Below are 22,521 nucleotides of genomic sequence, written 5' to 3'. Positions count from 1 at the left end.
GCTGTGTGGAGAATGAATTGTCTAACTACATCAAAAAAATGTAGGTAGCTTGGATTAGGATCATAACAGAGGAGATGGCACGAAATGTTCAGATTCAGGATCTATTCTGAGGGAGAACCAACTGAACCAGATGATGGATTAGATGCAGAGATTGGTAGGAACAGTGCCTGGAGAAGGGCATCAATGGCCTGAGCCACTGGGTGGTGGGGATGGATCCTGTATGGGCTTTCTCTAGCTATGTGACCTCCCGGAAGTGACTTCGTCTCTCTGAGTCTCTATTTCCTCACTGGCAACATGGAGCTAATATTATTTTCTTCTTAAATTAGTGTAAAGGTCACATTACATGAGGCCTGGAAAATGGCTTCCAGAGGGCTTGGCACACTGTGAATAGTCAGTGGATGTTACTGGCGGGTGTCAGCTCTGCCAAGATAAAGGTATGTTCATGAAGCAGCTGGACAGTACCTGATTAAATGGCCAAATGGCAGGAACTGGTGAGCATTGCCCTTCCCATGTTTGAAAAAAAACACAAAGAAAATCAACGTAGACCATGATGAGAAAGCATTTCTTCATAGGGTGAATGTTGAGGTGAATGTGGGGCATGTATAGAAGACTTGAGCAAGACCTAATTTCCTAAGAAATAAGAAACCCGAAAGTTTTAACTGGCTTGTCTGAAGTCAGGAGGAACCTGTGTGGCCTACAGAAGATACTCCCAAATCTGCCACTTCCTAGCAGACCTCAAACTTGGGAACTAGGCTCTCTAACATGTGACTGTCTTACAAATAAAGTGAAGATGATACTAGTTAGTCTGTAACCTGGAGACAGATATTCAATTAAAAAATTTAGGTCATTAAGTTTGAAAATTTTAAGGTTACCTGAAAGATAAAAAACTGTCGCAAATTAGTGTTTATAAAGTAAATCATATGTAAAAATTTATTCATTTCTTAGAGCATTGCTAATGATTTATTTATATTTTTGAAAGATACTAAAAAGACCCGGAGGAGGATCACCATATTAATGTCTCCAAAATATCACATCATTATGGCTGATGGCCATTTGTCTGTAATTTTAACTACTATATAATTATCTAGTCACCTGAAAGCCATTATTTAAAATAATAATATTAATCACAAATATCTAAGAAAATATAATAGTCAAGTAATTGAATAAGGACCCACAGCTCTAAAATAATAATATTAATCACAAATATCTAAGAAAATATAATAGTCAAGTAGTTGAATAAGGACCCACAGCTCTAGAAGAACTGAAGTTTATCTGCTGCACACATCAACCAGCCAGTTACTTTGGTTCTTTGTCCCCTCGACGAATGATTTGATTTTGGCTTCTCTAACAGCTCTCAAACTTGAGGATCTGTGAGTGTGAGTCTACTGCCTCCAAATGCTAACCAGTACCCAGTCCCCTTTTCCCCACCTGGCTTGGTGAGAGTGTCAGCCTCTGAAAGCAGCACTGTGGCTTCTAAGTTCCAAGTTCACGGCAGGGGTCTCCCTCCATTCAGTTCCCCTTGGTCCCAAGCCAAGTGTGAGCTGGAGCTTCTGGGCACCAGGGTGAGGCAGAAACATGTAATACGAACCAGACTGGAGGTCAAGTCTTATTTTCCTCTGACTACATACTTGCTGCTCCCTTGGAAACTGCTGCAGGGAGGGTTCTCTCCCTCACCTAATCATTGCCCCCCACCCCTCTTAGCCCAGGTCCCCATGGAGACCCGAATGCTCCTGGCTGAAGCTGGAAAAACATTTTTCACACCTTAAATAAAATGTGCAGATTGAAGGTGGAAGGATTATTTTCCATTACAATATGAAACATTCTGGCCCTTTTCCCAGGGTTTATAATAGCCTTTGGAAAAGGCCTTCCCCCACCTCACACCCCACCCAAGTATAGTCCTAGAAATCATGTAGAAATGAACTGGAAGGTCTGGACTGCAGAGTTGTGATGGAGGGAGAGCCTGTGGCAACAGCAAGTTTGGCCCATTTGGTCCTGTTACTGCTGGAGCAAACATTACAAAGAGCTATTCACATCTACAGAGTTCATGCCCTTGTCCCCCCATTCAGAGCCTCACAGGACATGTATGAGGTCTGTCTTGAAAAAGTCCAGCCATTGTTAGTATAAGGAGAACAGTTTGTGCGACATCGATGTAACCTGGCAGCCAAGGAGAGTGGACTGGAATGTGCATGTGTGAACAATGATGACTTCACTGTACTAGTCAGTGGGGGCAGTAGAGGCCATTGAATGAACACGTATACAGTGTGGCCCTCTCATTCAAGATGACTGAGCAAGTAAAGCAATGGATTTGTATCAAATTTTGAGTTAGGCTTGAACATTCCTCTGTGGAAACTATTTTTATGATTCAGAAGGCTGTAGCTATGGGTAACTGGTGATTGGCAGCTTCATTAGGACAATGTGCCTGCTTATGTATCACATCTCATGCACAGTTTTTTGGTGAAATATCAAATCACCCAAGTGACTCAACCCCCCTACAGCCCAATTTGGCACCCAGTAACTTCTGGCTTTTCCCAAAAGTAAAATTACTTTTGAAAGGGAAGAGATTTCAGACCATCAATGAGATTCAGGAAAATATGATGCAGCAGCTGATGGCAATTGAGAGAACTGTGTGAGGTCCCAAGGTGCTGCCTACTTTGAAGGGGACTGAGGCATCATTGTCCTGGGTACAATGTTTCTTGTATCTTGTATCATCTTCAATAAGTGTCTAAATATGATGTCTAAATATGTCATAAATATGAATGTCATATTAGACATAAATATTAGACATAGATGTCTAAATATGTCATAAATAGATGGTATCCAGCCCATCTAGACAGACCTCATATGTCAACTGAAGTTTAACGTTAGGATCCTGGAGATCTCAAAGACAGCTAAACACAACAATACAAAGGGTCTTTCTTCATTGATCCTGTCCCTTTAATTATCTTTGATACCCATTGAATTCAATTCCCCTATAAACTAACTGCAGTAATAAACATCCCAAACCCCTGTGGATTAACCCTCTGTATGTTTATTTCTTGCTCACACCATGGTGAGATGGCTGTGTTCTAGGCATCCTTTCAAAACATGGTTTAGGGACCCAGGATCATTTCATCTGCCAGAGCTTTGTGGTCTTCTACCATATCCTCTTGATTCTTTCTGGAAACCAATCTTTCTGAAGGACCTTGTATGGGACTTTAGGAGCCAGGCATGGAAGGCTTGTGTGTACCTTACCACACCCACACACCATTGACCAGAACTCTGTCACATGGCCCATCAATGTCTGAACAGCCTGCGAAACCTACTATAATGCCTGCCCAACGAGAGGGAACTCATAGATACTGGTGAGCATATTCTCTGCTGTATCTCACTAAAAGTAAAAGTGTTAGTTTGGCTTGTCATCAGTGAGAATAAAAGGGCTTGGGGAAAGGAGCCTTTGGACCTGGGGAGAGAGAAGGAAGCACTGTCGGAGGACTTCCTCATGTTCTCTTCTCTGTTCACTGTCAAATATAGAATATATTATTCTACATTGTACTTGAATAATATTTACCCATTTATGACTCCTCCAACTTGAGCATTGAGACTGTTTCCTACTAAATTTTGGAATCTCCAGCATCTACCACAGGACTTGAATTATATTTCAATGCTATATTAATTTTCTATGCTGAGCAACCCATGATAACAAACTTAGTTACTTGGAACAATGTCTATTGTTACTTCTCAGTTTCTGTGGGTCAAGTCAAGATATGGCTGAACTGGAGTCTCTGGGGTCTTAACAGCCTCAACTAACATGTAGGTCAGGCTACATCTCCTCTTGAAGGATCCATGGGAGAAGACTGGTTCTGAACCCACTCACGTTATTGTTGACTAAATTCGTCTCCTATAGTTGTAGGACTATGGTCTAGTCAGCCAGGGGCCAGTCGCAGCTCCAAGAGGCCATCTGCAAATCCCTGGCATGTGGCCTTCTCTACAGGGCCTCTCACAAGACTGTATGTCCGTTTACTTCTTTAGCTGCAGTAAGGGGGAACATATCCAGGGCCAGTCTTTTAGCAAGATAGATTCTTATACAACATGGCATAATCATGTCAGTAGCATCTCATCATCTCTACCACATTCTGCTGGTTAGAAGCAAGTCACAGGTCCCACTATACTCAAGAGGAGGACATTACATAAGGCTGTGGATATCAGGAGGCAAGAATCCTGGAGGCCTCCTTAAACATCTGTTTTCCATAGGAGCTGCTTTCCAATGTGATGAGTAGATGGATGGATAGACGAGGAGGAAATGACCACAAAGAAAAAGGCTGGCCATGAAGCAAGATATACTTTGCTCTAAATCTTATTCTTATCATTTATAAAATGACAATAATGCTACTCACCTCATAGGATTATCAGGAAATTTCACATAGAAAATGTAGATAACATATTTAATAAAATGCTAGCAAAAAGAGTGTCCCACACATCTTCCTTGCCTCTAATTGGCTGTTGGCAAGTGATTTTCTCATGCTGGGTCTCAGTTACCTCCTCTGTTAATGAGCAGTTGAGCTCCAGAAGAGGTCCTGTAGGTCATTGCCAGCTAGAAAACTCACATCCTAGACAATGATGATTTCATCCAATAGTGACTTGTAAACATTCTCCTCATAAAATAAGAACTTGTGTAAATAAACTGAAGGCAAAAGATAAGGGATTCCCCTCCTTTTGCTCAATCGTGGATTTAAGGGCAAAGAGTGCATGTCTCCTCAGTCGCCTACTTGGAGACAGTTTAGAAGGCAACTATGAAAATATCAGCCATTTAAAATTTTGTATGAATCAATCAGAAATTAGAATTAGATCTTCATGTATTATTGTCTTATTGCTGCCTTATTTAACTGGTTGCTTCTTCAGGAAGAAACTTGGGTGGTTTTTTTTTTGGTTCATTGTTAATAAAACACAAAGTGTTTCGCAACAACAACTCTAGGTCCATAGAAACTGGAGAGAATTTCTAACTCTTTTCAAACTAAGAAATAGAAACTTGCTTGTCTGCCTAATTTGCCTAAGTAGGAATCAGTTACTGTAGTTCACTGGGGAGCAGATAGGGGAAAAGAACAAATCAGGAGTAAGTCACCATTTGGACTGATAACCATGCTTGCTGAGGATGCTCTGTATTTGCTGGGCTCCCATCTATGAATTTCTCTCCATCCAACCCTTTTCTGGGATTCTCTTTCTCACACTCAGAAATTCCTGCTCTTTCCTCCACTCTACTCCTTACTGGCTGGCACACCCAGGGAAATCAAAGGGAAAGGTAAAAAAAAAATTGCCATTCTGCCTGGGATTGTTTCCCTCTTTTCCTCTCCCAAAATGAGGTGTCTGAATGTTTAGAAAACATAGCCAACCCTCTGCATGGACTCTCCTGGGGGGTTGTTGTGTCTAATGAGACCACTATAAACACTTCTGGGGGTGTTCTGAAGTATTCTGACTCCAATCAGAATATCCTAACTCTCTTTGGTTGAAAATATATGTGTCGGCACAGCTTTGCCTTGAACTCTAAACGCCCACTCCCTCTGGGAACCAGCATGGACAATCCTTGAGGCTGCAGGGGTAGCAGATGTGCACATGTGTGTGCGAGTTTCTGTCAATTTTGTGCCCAGGTGCCTCCCTCCCCCCACCCTCGTCCTAGCCCTCCAGAAGGGTGGGAAGCTCCTCATCGAGAGCTTAATTGAACTGGGCATAAAGATTGTGTGTTCACTTCCTTGGGTTGCCATAACAAGTTATCACATAGGCAGCTAAAATGAAAGAAAGTTATTGTCTCCGTGCTGGAGGCCAGAAGTGCAAAACCAAGGAGTTAGCAGGGCCAGGCTTTATTCAAAGGTTCTACAAGGTGATCCTTTCTGGTTTTTCCAACTTCTAGATGGCTTCTGGTGGCTCCAGATGTTCCCTGGTTTGTGACAATGTAAATCCAACTTCTGTTCTGTCCTCACATGACCTTCTCTGTCTCCGTATTCACCTCTTCTTATAAGGACACTTGTCTTTGGATTTAGGGTCCACCCAGATGATTCAGGATGATGTCATCTTGGGATTCTTAATTAAATCACATCTGTAAGCCTCTTTTTACAAAGAAGGTCATGTTTACAAGTTAAAGGTGAACACATTTGGGGGGAGTCACCATTCAACCTACTACGGATTGGAATCAAGGAGTTGAAATCCAGAAATCCAGACCATGAGATAACTTGCGTAGAGTTATTGGATGGACAAACCTTCGCTGAGTGCTCATTCTGTCCCTGAGGCTACTGGCTCCAAGTTAGACAAGGATGGAGATGACAGAGATGAAACCCACATGGTTCTGTCCCACACCTCCCCAAAGTGGAGCAAAACAAACAAAAACATGCCCCCCTCTCCCTATCAAAGAACTTCCAATCAATTGGGAAAGACTAAGATGATTTAGCAGAATGTTTGAGTCGGGGCAATGAGTCCTAATAAAGCTGCCCAGTACCAGTTTTTAGAATAGGTGGCTGATGGAGTTCAAATGACTCAGTCCAGTGTTCAAGGAGCTTCAGTTCATCAATTCCTTGGTAAGATGTTTATTTTTTAAAACATTATTACTTAGGAAAAAAGAGGAGGATTCAACTGAAGGAAAATTATTATATAAAATTACATTTGATGTGGCAAAAACAATTGCAAATGGCTGAAGTTAGTGAAAAACTAAGACTTTTGCTGAATACCCTTTGCACCTCTCTCAAAGTGTGGAAACTCTATCCCTGGTGTGTCCTTTGCCATTTACTTGGTGAAATAAGGCAGTTTCTTGTGGAAGGTTTCTGTTTCTCCTTCAGCGAACTCGGATTGGGCCAACCTCTGAAAAATCTAGTAGAAACAGATCTTCCTCTTCCTTCTCTCACTCTCTGTCTCCCTGGTTCTACCTCTACGTCTAAGTCTCTTATGCATTGCAGAGAAATCCATCCCACAAGTAGCTTCCAAACTCTTATCTCTAGAAATAAGAAGCAAACAACAAATGTAATAGCAATGATGATTATCTGGAAGAGTGTACTGTGCCTAACTGAAAGACACCAGACCAACATGCTTCCATCCTGACCTTCAAAAACATGGCCAGCTTTCTTTCACAACCATCATCATTGCATTTTATGGTACTTTCGATTCTGTCTACTTATGACCGAAAGAGGTCCTCTCCATAGCTCTTTTTTGCTGTCACTGCATCCCTGATTTGTGAGCGATGGACCTCGGGAGACTGTGCTGGGGTAGACTGGGTCAGACAGACTCTGCTCTCTGTATGAAGTAATCCTATCTGCGTGTGCTCAGGTTTTTAAGTTGATGTCCATTAATCATGGCTCCGGTTCCCTTAGACATTCCAGAACCGATCCATCCCCCTTTCCCCCTGAGCAACAATCCATGTAGACCCCCAAATAAGTTATTTATTCCTGAACTGACTTGATCTGGCATCACCCAGACTTCTATAACCTCCTGTGTATGAAAGAGAGAAACGAATGACTTGGGCAACATCAAAGTGTTGTTTTACTTTCCATATAGTCATTAACTTTAAATGTTCCCAAACTAATAGTCCAAGACATTGTAAAGAGGTAATAAGTTCAAAGGAACACGAAACATAAAGCAGAACTCCAGAGTCATTTGAAAGTATTTTCTCTAAATGTGTGCAAGCTTTCAAGGCTGCTAGGCAAAAGGACCTGGATCGGCATTTTGGCCAGTGCTGAAAAGAAATTTCCCCAGGTGGAGTGTGTAAGCGAGTTGCCAGGCCGATCTCTTTGAGAACAGAACCGTGTCTTCAGAGGGTCTGCTGTTCCAGAGAATGCTGCCCTGAGCTGGCTCGTTCTTCCTTCAATTAAAGGCCAATTTGTCTCTTTCTGAAATCTCTCTAGCCATGTTTGGATCTGGGTGCTCCAGGCCACTTAGGGAAGGTTGGTCTACTGCTCTATGAAATAGGGTATCTCTACGTAAGAGAAAATTACAAACAGATTAAGTTACATAAACTGAAGATCCAAGTTCCCATTATAAAATCTGTAGTCAGAGTTAAACAGAGTGAGGGTTGAGAGGTCAGACCTCTACCTGTTGCTCTGAGACATCAGAGCTAAAAGGCTGCTTGTGTGTGTCTGTGGTGCAGAGTGGGGGCGGGGTTGCAGACAAGGCACATCCTTTGAGAAAGCCGCCAGAGAGTGGAGTTTGCCTTGAGCAGGTTTGCCTACGAAACTGTCCCTGGAGATGAAATGCTTCGGCTATGCTCACACCTTCAGGTACTCATAGGTTCATACCACACAGGGCAACAGTGGGTTTTGCATTCTCACATCCTGGGCAGAGACTTGCAACCCAAAAAGACCATAGGCTACATTTACTTCAAATGAAAAGCCATGAAATTCAAGACTTTTAATGGTTATATCTTTCTTTTACATATTTTCTTCTTCTCTTCCTTTGCATGCAGACTTTTATATCACAAGAAGCCAACTACATCTTATTCCACTTATTTTTCACTTAACATTATGCCACAGGCATTTAAATCCTGCTATGTAGTTTTCATGAGTATTCTAATAACTACTTAAGTTTCCATTGAATGTATGTCCTAGAAGTATCTTAACAACCCATTTAACTGGATATTTGAACTGTTTCCAAACTTTTCACTATGAATGACAACTCAGCAATAAACATTTTTGAGCGTGACTACTTTTCTTTTTTCAATGAAGTGTGTCGTAAAGATGGAACGCTTCTAATAGGATTATCAGGTGGAAGCCTATAACTATTTTTATGGCTCTTCTTAGTGGTGTGTATGTTGCCTTGCAGAGCACTTGGTTCAGTTACAGTATTTACCTGGCCTTTCTTAGGCACTCTTACACCACACCCACACCTGCATTGGTAGAGAGGGAAATATTAGGCATCCCACAGACATCAAACTCTAGTAGGTACAAACCAGAACCCCAAATTATGACACATTTAACTCAGCCCAATTGAAAATTATGTGTAGATACAACCTAAAATGGATCTTGCTTTTATTGGGTTTTTATCATCACTTTCTTTCTTAAAAATATTATATTATAAAAGAATAAGACTGGACTGATATTTTGGAGTAATTTTTTCTGATTACTGTTTCAAGCATATATTTTAAGGACAAAAATAGAATCAAGTGGAACATGTTGGGTTTCAGTCTTCTAATTTTCACTAAATAGTATCATATAAACAGCTGTAACAAACAGTTGTTTATGAAACATTTTTCATAATATCAATTGTAATGACTATTTAAATTTGTCATACAAATACATCAAATTTCCTATGGCTAGTCATGTGACTATTTCAACATTTTATTTATCACAGGTAATACTGCAGTGATAATCACCATTCTAGTAGATATATCTTAGTACAAAACTGTCACACTATCCTAAAGATAATTTTTAAGGTAGAGCTCCTGGATTAAGGTGTAAGCAGATTTTTTAGGCTTGTGATGAATATTCACAAGTGTGGTCCTGCAGAAGTGAATGTATTCTCTATTTTCTAGATGCTTACCAGTGAGGCACAACATATTTTTTTTAAAAATCACTTTAAATTTGATGAAGAAACATGTTGTTCCTTGATTTTAACTTGCATTTTTTGGTCACCAGTGAATTCGGCCATCTGTTTTCTTATATTCATTTTAATACAATGTGTCTATTTTATGTGCGTACTCAAGTCCTTTGCCAGGTTGTTGTGAGCACCTGGTGTCCCACTTAATGCGGGTATTAGGGCACCCCATGCCTTCTGGTCTTTTCCTTTCTGAGATTCTGACCCTGAACCCCCTCAACTGCCCTGTGATTTTCCTCTGGCTTATTGCCTTGAGTTAATGCTAGGTTTGAGACTGAGGAAGCAGAAAATTCTGAATTATACTGCGGAGTGACACAAAGTACCTATGTAGCAAGTGTCAGCAGATGAGACCTGAAAATAAACTTGTGCTAGATGGTGGAAGACCTTCAACACCTGAAATGTTAGAGTTTTTTCGGTTGGCACAAAGGGAACTATTGAGGAGCTGTGAGTGGGAGAAAAACGAAAGATGTGCCTCATCGAGTTTCCAGCAGGTGGCGCCATTGTAACATGTCTTCTGCCCGAGAGTTTTCTCCCTGCAGCTTGAGCTTCACAGGTAAAGTCAATGTGTGAAAATGTACTTTTTTTTGAAGCCTTCACATGAGAATGGTTGAGATCATTCTAGTGAACTAGACTGGAGTGGATTTTCCTAAAAGTTGGAAGAACTCTTACATGGTAGCTCTGTCCTTTATATCACTAATTTCTGCCCAGAGCCTGTTTTTTGTTCACCTGTATGTAGTACCACCTGGAAGACCTGGCACTGGGATGAAAAGGGCTTGTTCAGGGCTGACAGCCAGTGCTGGAGTCTACAGAGCTGGAATAAGGCCCGAGTTTCCTGGACCAAGTCAGTGGCTTCATATATGTTAGGCTGTCTCTTCAAAACTCAAATGCTATTTCTGAAAAATTATTATTGGCCTATTTAATGAAGACTACAGTAGTAACTTCTACATCTGCAGTTATGAAAATATCGGTGGTGGAGGAGAGTGCTACACTGAAGAATTCACTGAATTATGCTTAATTTCCTCATTATTACCAATATGACAGTGATCACTACATACAATTAGATACTCATTTTCTTCCATTAAATTCTTTCCACAATTAAACGGTAATGACAGAACATTGATTGTTGAGTATCTTGAGGTAGATGAGAAAATTCAAGAATGTCTCCAGTCTTCTAGAAACTATTTTAGAATTTTTATTACCTCTTGTCATTTGATTCAATTTATTGGAAACATCTCCACTTATGTTAAACAAACAAAAGATTCAGTACAAAATAGGAGAGTGGAAATGTTTTCCACTGAAATCTCAGTGGCTCTGCTCTGCACGGCACATGTTTGTAGTTGGGAATCTGGCAGCAAGGAGCTCGAGTGCTGATGGTCAAGATGTTCTGGTTCAGAAGTTAGAAAATAAATAATTCCTCGGAGGAAGGATTCTTCAGCTCTGGGCAGCTGATACGGCAATAAAATAAATAGGCAGTAAAACACACTTCCTGTTTTGAGAGTTCACATTTCATATTGGCAAAGCGCATCTCTTAAATTCAATCTCATGCTTCCATAAATAAACCTGGCACCTTTTTAAACACTTTTCCATCTGCTTCAGAATGAGGAGTGCATTATTGAATACACCTCAGGGAGTCCCCAAAATGGGAAAAGACTACTTGTGAGGAGCACACCAGTGCGGTTGGCCTTGGCCCAGAGAAGCCATCGGGAGATTGTTTGAGTTCAGACCACTGTAACAAGGCTCTGATGGTGTTTCCCTGTCCCCTTGGCTTCCACTGGAGGTTATCACGGTCAGAGCTCTGCACCAGGAGGAGCCAGCAATGATGTTGGTAGCCGGGCAGGGGCCGGCAGGTTGGCAGGATTCTTTTCTGTAATACTTGGGGTAGTTCTCACCCAGCTCCTGACACCTTGTTCCAACATATCGATCCGGTTTCTTAGGATGGATTGAAAAGCCTATATCATCCACCTTCATTGGAGCCCAGAGGTGTGGTGTACAGACCATAGAGGAATTCAGGGGCCTCCTAGGGATCGCAGTTATCCACTCTGTGTTCATCGACTCGGTGATGAAAAGCATGGGAAGGTGTCATAGACGGACGATCCCAGTCCTGGTTTTGCTATTAGCGGCATCACCGTCTCCAGGTAGGGAGCTCATTGTATCTTCAGAGCATTGGAACCAAAGTCATTTTGTACAGTGCTGGCATCACACAAACAATCCGCCAATGTTAGCTATACTTTTTGTTTGATTTTGCCAGATAACCTTTCTGTGTGTGTGAGCCAAGGACTGGGGACAGACCATGCCTGGCTCAGGTGGCCGGGGGAGGAAGTTATCATTCAACATTTACCTTCACCGTTCAAGGCAATCATTAAATATTGATTACTTTCCTAAATGTTTTCTTTACATTCTCTAATATAACCCTTGCAGAAAACATCAAAGGAGATTTTAATATTTCTATCTTACCCATGAACAGAAGATCAAAAATGCTCCCAAATGTTAAATACCACTGGGTGTTCCAATCTCATGTACTACCACCAAAGAAAATAAAAATCCAATGATTATGACTATAAGACTCCACCCACTGCCAGGATTTCAGAGATTTTAAAAATATTGGACAATTGTGCCTTTAAGACTGATGAAATATATATTAAGGAACTTGTCCAACCGCACACGTGGTGAATGGCAGAACCAGAATTTGAATGCAGGGATCTCTGGTGACTCTCAAGTCTGTCTCTGAGTCAACGCCTATTTGCTCGACTGCTGGTCTCCATACCCAGAGCCAGGCCCCAGGCAGCTAGCTCTGCCCTCCTCCTGCAGCCCTGCTTGTTGCTCTGGGAGGGCCCCGACATCCATCCAACTTGTAGTACAGCTTGCCCCACGCCTCTCTGAGCTTCCTGCACATGGAAGGCCAGACAGATTTGAGCCGGGCTCAAGAGCACTGGTGGCTGGGCATCTCAGAGGTGAGGGGAAGGCAGAAGCTGCCGAGTGCTTAATTGGTGCTGACTGAAGTCGTTGAAGGATGGTGAGTGTCCAACAAATGATTTCATTATTGCACTATTGTTATCAGCTTGCAGCCCGCAGTTAGATCAGGATGTGATTGGGTTGGTTTTTGGCACCATAGAATCCCTTATCTTCTGGCGGATACAAGCCTGTCTTTCTCCTTGAAGATCTGGCGCTGTAAATGCTCTCAGATTCGACTTGACTCCCAGCATTTCGGCTCAGCTTGAGGTTTCCTTCTTTGACTTTTGTTCTTCTGTGGCCTAAGTTGCTTCAGCTCCCTCAAGACTCATAAAATGGCACAAAGAGAATTAGAACTTGGCCTGCAGGTTCCAAAATAAGCTGTTTCAAGAGAAAGAAATGGAAGTCTTTATTAATACAAAATACTGGCGTTACAGAAACAGAGCAAGTTGTACTCTTGCATTTCCTCACTTAGCAAAGTTGCTAAAATTGAAAAGTGAGTATGAAATTTTACATCCTCTTAGGGAAAATATGGCTAGATTGAATCTAACTTCCTGTTCTACCAACCGGCCTGCACCATCCCCTTGGCAACTCGGTTCTCCTCGCTGAGCCTCAGTTTCCCCAGGGAGTTTCACTGGGTATGATTTCGAATCCTTCTCGGCCCTGACATTCTGGTTCTCAGACGTTTCTCTCCTTCCTAGGTGGGGCGCCGTTATTATGTATTGCATTTTGTCTCTGTCGTCATAAACCAGAATGCTCTGAGAATCCCAATATTTTTACACCTTACATGGTGTCCCTGGAATTTTGAAACAGCCCCAAGTCTTTTCTCAGGCAATATACCCTGACATTTGCTCCAGAAAACCTGGTCGCTGTGCTCTCCCCAGGTGACCATGGAGCCGCTCTCCGTCCATGCTTGTCACATACAGCCTTGACAAGTGCCCCGGCCCAGCTGCTTGACAATAGGAACTGCCAGCTAACTCCCCATCGCAGCTCTCCAGACCAGGCAGGACCTCTGAGGGGCAGGGGGACATCTTCCCAGGCACTTCCCACACAGCTGGACCCTGCGCCAATTTCATCGTTCCTCTGGGACCCCACTGTTCCTTGCGCACAGTTCATCCCTCATGTGTGCGGTTGTTTATTTTACACCGAGGTTTCCCCTACCAGGCTGCAAGCTGCTTGTGGGTCTAGAACACACCTGATGTATCTCTTGTATCCATGGCCTCTGACACAGTGCCTGGCATTGCGAGGCAGGAATTCAGGAGTGCCTAAATCCGAGATGTTCTGTGTGGGCAAGGAGAGGAAGGGGCTTCCTCAGGGGAGGTATGACAGGGCCACTGCCTTGGAGAGAAGGAAGGGGACATCTACCCTATTGTGTAACTTTCTCCTTCCTCTCATTGGGTCCTGGCGTATGCGCATGCGTGTGTTAATTTGACTGTGAGGTTTACCTGGCAGCTTGGCCTCCAGGTTCTGTGAGCCTGTGTGGGGTGCTACTCTAGAATTCATTATGCTACCTGGTGCTGCTGTTGCAGCTCAGTATTCATGAAGTATTGACATCATGCTTCCTGGGAAGGAAGCATCACTCTCTTTGAGAAGCTGCAGCCAAGGTTCTCTCTTTATAGTCCTTAGACCCCCCTTCATCTCCCTTCCATTTTCTCCTGCAATGATGCTTCAATTACCCCACCACCTCCCTCTTTGATTCTGAGCTTGACTTGTTCACTTTTTCCCTTAGATTTTCTCTGAAGATAGAGAATCCCCTCATTTTATCATTCTAGTAGTCCCCCCGTGTCCACCGGGGGTACGTTCCCGGAGTTCCCACGGATGCCTGAAAGCAAAGATAGTACCGAATCCTGCACATACTGTGTTTTTTCCTATATATACTTACCTAGGAGAAAGTTTACTTTATAAACTGGGCAAGGTAAGAGATTAAAAACAATAACAAATAGTAAAATAAAATAATTTAAACAATATACTATAATAAAAATTATGTAAAAGTGGCCTCTCTCTCTCAAAATATCTTATTGTACTGTGCTCACGATACGATGCCTACGTGGTGAGATGCATTGAAGGGAATGACAGAGGCATTTGGGACACAGCGTTAGGCTGCTATTGACCTTCTGATGGTGGATGGGAAGGAGGACCGTCTAGTCCAGGCAATCCTGGATCATGGAGCCACGACGATGTCGATGGTTGGATGTCAGGAGCAGACAATGCTGATGGCTGGGGAAGTTTATTTGCACACTGTGGTTGACCACAGGTAACTGAAACCACGGAAAGTGAAACCCCAGAAAAGAGAGGCTACCATATCTTTAGAAGGTCTTTTTTGATTAACTTGGTTATTTCAGTAGTTGAGTCATCTTGGCATTTTTACCATTTATCCATGTTGCACGTTCTTTCGATTTGTTACCAGGCTTCATGGGGCACATGTCCCCTTGTTCCCCACCTCAGTAGAGGGATCCAAAATCATCTGCAAATCTCTTTCCGAGTGTGCCAAATCGGAGACAAAACTCTGGTACCCTGCCAGCCACATGCAGCATGGCTGGTCAACCTCTGTGAGCCTTCCTCAGATGTTCACACTTCCAGATGGGAGATATGCAAAGGGTAGAAAGAGGGAGCCTCCTGGAGAGCATTCAGATCCTCTGAGGCCCAGAGCTAGGGCAAGTTTGGGGGCCCAAGGCACACCTCGGGGCACTGGATGTAACAGATGTATTATGCCAGCATCTGTCTCATTCTCTGAGCAAACCCCATCCACAGCCTGTAACATACAGAGAGCAACAGCCCTTTTGATCCAAGAACTGCATCAAATCATTGCGACCCTTTGAGGAAGATATGTGACCTGGGCCAAGTGAAGCCAGATGACTTTTTTTTTTATTATTGGAGCATAAAGCAATATTAAATGATTTCATGAGCTGTAGCCAGAACATCTGTTATTAAACATTAGAAATCTGATTTATTCTATTCTAGCAAAATGGCATTCAGCCCTCTCTTCATGTAATGCGTTGTGTTTGGGGCAAGAAGGTGTTACTTGCCAGTTGTCTTTTACAATATACTGTCCTTTGTACATGTCACATGGTTGCTCTTCTAATCTCTCAGGCATGAAGATGCGCTTAGGGACAATTTCCCTGGGCAGAAGGGTAACAGACAGGCAGGGACATTGACATGCTCTGCTGCTTCACAGGGAAGTCAGCAGACTCAGAGCCACAACCAGGAAGACAGCCAGGTTGGCACGGGTGGGCAGGGTGACACAAAGAAGGAAAGGATCAAATGTAGAACTCTGAGCCACCCAGAGCTGAAAAGCAGGTGGTTCTTTGTTTCAGTGGTCAGCTCCTTCTAATCAGCCCATTTCTTCCTTCAGCTACCACTTCTGCAGCCTTATGGGTCATTGTTCTATGTCACATGCAAGTATCCCCAGACTTTGGGGAAAATTCCTACTCTCAAATTCTTCATCACAGATGATGGGGCATTTCTCTGAGAAATGTGCCCCTCTGATTTTTGGAACACCAACATTTTACCTAGATCAGTGTAATAAATGGACCTCATGACATTCTACGGGTAGGGGCTCAGACCTTAGTTCCCTGGTGAGTGTGGGTGGTGGGCACTGGGACAGGCAAAAGAGATAAAAGGGGAAAATCTTTTGGAATATAGAGGCTTTCCAGAATTATCAGAAGTCACTCCCTCATCATGTATTTTATCCCTTCATTCCAGAATTCCTTCACTGACATATTCATTCACTAATCACTCTATGTTTCAGATATTTACCTGTGCTAGTCACTGTCCTAAGCACTGAGAGACGGGTGAAAAAAACTCGAAGAAGGGGCAACTTGTTAACTCGGGAAGTTGGCAGTCTGATAAGAACAGTGAGACACCGGCAGAAACTGCACAGCAGAAAGTTTTGAGTCAGGAGAGAGTCACAGATAAAAGAGTGTGGAAGGTTAAAGGGGAAAGAAAAGGAATGCCCACTGGAAGTTTCCAGAAAAGGTTTCATGAAGGATTGATAAGGAATTTGGGCTTGGCTTTCAAGAGAGATAGGATGTTGACGGTGAGGAGAGGAAGAGGTTATTGTAGAAGCAAGTGGAGGTCTGAGAGAAGGCATGGGGATAGGGCAGCAAGAGGCATGTTATTGGCAAATCCTCCATGACCCAAAACATAGTCCGTGCAGAGGAATAAAGGGGGACAGAGGTGGGGGACAGGCTGAGGCCATATCTTGAAGGTCTTTAAGGGCCTGGCAAAGGCTTATTGAGTTGGCTAAAGGGCTGTGCGCCTGTGAACAGAACTGTATTCTAGGAAGATTAATCTAGAGCCATGAGTAAATGGAGAGTGAAGACCCCTGAAAAAATGCAGGTGAGAGAGAATGTAAACCTGCACTAAAGGAGCTGGCATGGAGAAGAGCGGATACGCAGAGATTTACAACAGAGCTGATAAGTTTAAGCTGATAGAGGGAGTGTGGGTTTTGGAATCGGACAGGCTCTGGGAGGAACTTCCTCACATTCAGAACTCAGAACGTCATGGAGTTAGGTCACAACTTCTCTGGCCGCTTCCTTCCTCCTCAGCAGTGCGCACACGCACGTGTTAGGGAACGCACAATGGAAGGGGAGGGCTTGCCTCACCCCTCCCAGGTTCTGGCACAGCTCTGAGGAGAGAATGTATGTGGAAACACCTCATTAAGTCTGAGAAACCCTCAGAAGCTCGTTGTGGTTATTTCAGTTACTACCTGAGCGTGTGGGACCCACAGAGGGGAAGGATCTCAGATGCACCTCAGGTTTTTGAACCCAGATGACTCTGAAGGTGGAGAATCATGTGCTGGAAAATGAGGGAAGTTGGGGGAGGAGGTGACTACTCACCCAGTGCCTCAAAATAAACTCCAGATGGATCAAATATTTAACCATAAATTTAAAACCACTGGAGATGTTTTATAATGCAGCAGTCAAGAAATTCTACCTAAGAATTCCAGGGAAGCTAAAAACCAAGGAAAATATTAATAAATTTGGCTGCATCCAAAGTCACAATTTCTATTTAACACAAAATAATAAATAAGATTGGAAGAAAAATAGCCAACTGGGAGAGAAACCAGTCTGCCAATCATATGACTGATATGAGTTGATTTCTGAATACAGATGCAATCTTACAGACAATTAAAAATACAAATGAGTAGCCAAATAAAAAAATAGGCAAACAATGTGAATGAGTAATTTTTATAAGTGAAATAGAAACAATCAATATACAAAAGAAAACCAATTAAATCTTGATGAAACACATTCAAATAAAATAAGGCATTTTATAATTTTGTACCCACTAGATTCAATTAGACTAAAAAAACTGTTTTAATGAAGGATTAGGAAATGATTACTCACATGTACTGTTGAAGCGAGGATAAAATATAAAATATGACAGTCTTTCTGGTATTTAATTTGGTAATATATATTGGTATATAAAAATGATATATCCTTTAACCTATCAAACACACTTCTGGGAATTTACCCTAAGAAGATAAATACACAAATGTGAAAATATAGATAGATAAAGATATTTATTGCACTATTATTTAAATTGGAAAGAAATAATACAATGTGGTACAACTATAAGTTTTTTTAGCTACTAAAACTGATGACCTAGACCTTTAATTATTGAAGCTGTTACAATTTTTTTTTCTTTTTTTTTTTGTGCCCATGGGAGGTAGTGGACATTAACTAAACTTTTAGTGGAGGTCATTTCACAGTACATGTAAGTCAAGTCTTCATGCCATACACCTTAAACTTATACAGTGCTGTAGGTCAGTCACGTCTTGATAAAACCGGAAAAGCTGGTAACAACATGTTATTGCATGAAGATGTGTAGTAATAATTCTATACAAAGTAAGTCTAGAGAAATGTTCACCAAAATGTTGCCAGTGCCTTTCTCTGGATCATAAGATTGCTGGTGCATTTTTCTTTACTGTTTTGATTTGTAAACTTTTGAGGACACTTTTGCCAAAGCAATACCATTTCCAAATGATATGTACAAAATAAATTAAGAGACGGATAAGAAAAAGAACGGAGGGAGAGAGAGGGGAGGGAGAGAAGGGAGGTATGTTAAAATGCACCTGTGGCATTTGAATTTGTGGCAGTGGCTGTGTGATGACACAGAGAGGTCAATGACATTGAAAGGAGAGTTTATTACTCACAATTTTTGAGACAAGGGGGCACATGAGGAAGCATCAGGATTGGTTGGGGAGCAGAAGCACCAAGGAGGAAGAAGGATGGCCAGGAGAAGCACTTCCTGGGTTTTCTGTGGGCAGGGCAGGCAGGGAGGGATGGGGCATGTGGGGGGCAGGACAGGGGAACTGTTGATGATTGGTTAGTGGAATAATTGATGTTGGGCTCTGGGGTAAATGAGTGGTCTCTAGCTGTTGGTACCTGGCCTGGGTTCATTTAGGGCAGGGGAAGTATTGGTTTGGTGTGTGAGTCAGTAAAGGAGCAAACTGGGGGTCTGGACTCAGGACTGGTTGGTTTGCATGTGGAAGTCCTGTTTTCAAGCAAGGTTTTTTATTATCTTCAGACATTAGCTAGGCCTGGGAGAAGCAGATTCTCCCCAAACAGAGAAGTCACCCAAGTTGTCAAAATATCATAAAATTAAAAAACATGATCAGTGGAGGGAGGGATTAGTCACTGGGGCCAGACCCTGGGAGACGGAGGTGATGGGTCAGTGGACAGTCTTGCTGTGGTCTGAAGGCAGGCTCTGCTTCCTCCAAGGATGAGGAAGATGTCTAAGAAACTACACAGACTTCTGGTATATGAAGAGAGAGGCAGAAGGAACTCACCTCAAATGACCTCAATCTTAGCAAAAAAGGAGCCCAAGTTACCCTTAGAAAATGACTGGGGTAGAGTTTGGGGGAGAATTGAAAAGAAATGAGTTAGTGATAAACAGCTTTTGAAGAAAATGCATCATGTGATTTTCCAGATGTGGGTAAAAGAAGAGCTGATGGGGTGATGGTCAAGCACAGAGAAAAAGGCTACGTTTGATTCGAGGTTACAAATGTGGATATTTGTTAATAATAGAATAGATGCTCAGAATTTTTCAGCCTTATTCTTAAACTCCAAATTCTTGAAAAAAGTTTATGCATCAAGAATTGGCCTCCTTGGCAGTCCAGCCAAGGTGATGCAAGGACCTATGGCTGTTATGAAGACCACTGACCCCCATCGTGGCTGCTCTTGGATCCTGTGAGAGGCATCCTGGGACTTCCGTCTCTCTCTCACTGTTAGCTCGAAGATCCACACCTCTACGCCCTGAACCCTACCCTACATTATCACATTAAGAAATGGTTAATACCAACCCCCCTCCCACTCCTAGGCATGGCGTGGGAAAGTGGTTAAAAAAACAAGCAAAGGATTCTCATTGTCTATCCCATTCCCAAGACTTGATATTCTGAGCATTTTCATAGATCTGTCTGCTTAAGTCCTTTTTAGCAAAATTTAGGAGCAACCCTCTGACTGGCCCCCATGTGAGGAAGTACATTTGTGAATAGGAAGTACATTTGTGAATGAGTGAATGAATGAGTGAGTGAATGAGTGAATGAATGAGTGAATGAATGGTTTCATTATTTCAAGAGAGCTTTATTATGTGCAGTGCAATACAGATGATGACCTAGTTATCAGTGCTTTCTCGCTTCATGCTTGGTTTAGGAACGGATGTCTCCAAATGCTTGAATGAGGACAGATGAAGGGGAGAAACAAGCACTGGCCCCCAGATTTCAACCAATTCCACATGACAGAGGCTGGCTGTGGGAGGTAATAAATGTGTTCTGCTGACCTCAGGCTGAGCAGTGCCAATGTGGACATACTCAGAAAGCCAAGAGGCCAACGTGGTCATTTCTTTGGGTCTTGCCTTCTTTTCTCCCAACCAAGATACATTCTTAACTCTTGATTTGGAGGCTATTTACAGTACATCCCAGAGAGCCAGCCCATGGCATTGGATCTCCTTGGAAATACTAGAATTTGTCTCCTCAGAGAGTCAGAAAGATTGTTTGTTAGTTTAAAAATGTCATGTGTTTGTCATGATTGCTCAAGACTCACCCCTCCTCCATGGCTGTCTCCCCTGGAATGGAAGATGTCCATGGGGAGCGTGAAGGCAGGGCCGTTGTCTATTGGGCACACTGACTCTTATCTGGAGGTGAGACAGCCAAGGAAGGAAGCAATAACATGGCAGGGATGGCCTGCAGTGTACCTGGTGCTTTGTACCAAGAAAGGAAGTCAAAAAAGAATTATTCATGAAAAAAACAAAAAAACAAATTAAGCAAACAACTAGAACAGGAATGGAATCACAGAAATGGAGATCACGTGGAGGGTTATCGGTGGAGAGGGGGAGGGGGAGGGGGGGAAAAGGTACAGAGAATAAGTAGCATAAATGGTAGGTAGAAGATAGATGGGGGTGGGGGCAGGTTAAGAATAGTATAGGAAATGTAGAAGCCAAAGAACTTATATGTATGACCCATGGAAATGAACTAAAGGGGGGGAATGCAGGTGGGAGGGGTTGTGCAGGGCAGAGGGGAATAAAAGGGGGAAAGTGGGACAGCTGTAATAGCATAATCGATAAAATATATTTTAAAAAATTAAAAAAAAGAATTACTCATTAGTGGGGAGGGATATATACACAAGCCAACCTTTCCCAAAGCATCTCTAGTTGATTCTATGAAATCAAAGGGCAGAAAAAGCAAGTAGGTGTTGGACAATATCTGCAGAAATCTGAAACAGAGGTTCTGAACAGTCTGGCCCGGTTCATTAATTGTCCCATTCTTTGTTATGTTGTCCAGGTACCAACTTAGACCTTCACTCAGATTGTATGAAAAATAGTTCTTGTTTGAATCACATGGATAATTCCCTCTTTTTCCCTCCAGTCACACATTCTTTCTGGCCAGTCTTGTTTATTCTCCTAGCTCATACACCACCTGTAGCATGATAAAACCTAATCTGCAACCTGTAGATCGAATCTCCTTTTAGAGCTCCAATCCCTTCTGCAGAGCTGGCTGCACCTGATTACCTCAGCGGTACCTCAAGCACAATGTTCCAAAACCATCCTGTCATGTTTTCCCACAGGCTGCATCTGCTGCTTCCTGGAATCTGAGTCAAGGGCCATCGCACCCAGTCTTTTAAAGTTCAAAATGTATCTGCCTCACTAGCAGAGTTACTGTCCTAAAGGCTTGACCCATATCAGGCTTCTTTCAAACCAAATAAAATACACATCCCAGCTTGAAATGATCAGCTTATTGAAATCACAGAACTATGCAGATTCTTTATCTTATTTGCATTCTCTGAGGCATTTGAAACCTTTGGCCATTGCCTCTTTCCTGGAACTCCTTCTTTCATTCCTGTAACCTCCTATTACTTTAGTCATTTTCTTTGTAAGTTTCTTGTTTTGGCTCTCCTTCCTTCTTCCCTTTAGTGACGTTATTTCCTAATAAATATGTTATATAATCTCCCTCATCGCTCTCTATTACAGTGCTTAAAAAACATCTGAGAGTTACTTATTCAGTAGATCTGGGATTTATATATTTTTAATATTTACATTTTTAGCTCTCCATTCTGAGGGGTCTGTGTAAAACTATTTTATGTACAATGTGTATGATACACAAATGCAAGGTGGTACCATCTTTACAAATGGTAAACTATACTATCGTTTAGTATACTAAACTATACTAAAGGTATGTATACTATAATGTGTCTGGAACCTATGTTTCTCCTAGCAGGATCAAGAGGCAGATGCTGGCCAGTTGTTCACCAAACCTACTTCCTCTACTTCTAAAACATTCAACTCCCCTCTGGTTTCCTGTGGCTGTGTGTTTGAGTTCTAGCCTGGGAGTGGAAGTAATGTCCCCATAAAAGCCTTCTAGTTGTACTTCTCCATGCTCTTTTCTTCCTTTAGCTGGCTGAGTACACACCCATGGACAACTTGGAAGGCATGTGTTAAAAATAGCAGAGATTCTGTCATCCTGAATCCTTAACAAATGGCATAGAGGACAGCTTCCCTGATGACCTGTTCACCCCTCCCAGCAGGGTTACA

This window comes from Desmodus rotundus, chromosome 5, assembly GCF_022682495.2.
Source record: "Desmodus rotundus isolate HL8 chromosome 5, HLdesRot8A.1, whole genome shotgun sequence".
Classification (NCBI taxonomy): Eukaryota; Metazoa; Chordata; class Mammalia; order Chiroptera; family Phyllostomidae; genus Desmodus; species Desmodus rotundus.
The sequence above is the reverse complement of the archived record's forward strand: the minus strand, read 5'-3'. Positions refer to the sequence as shown.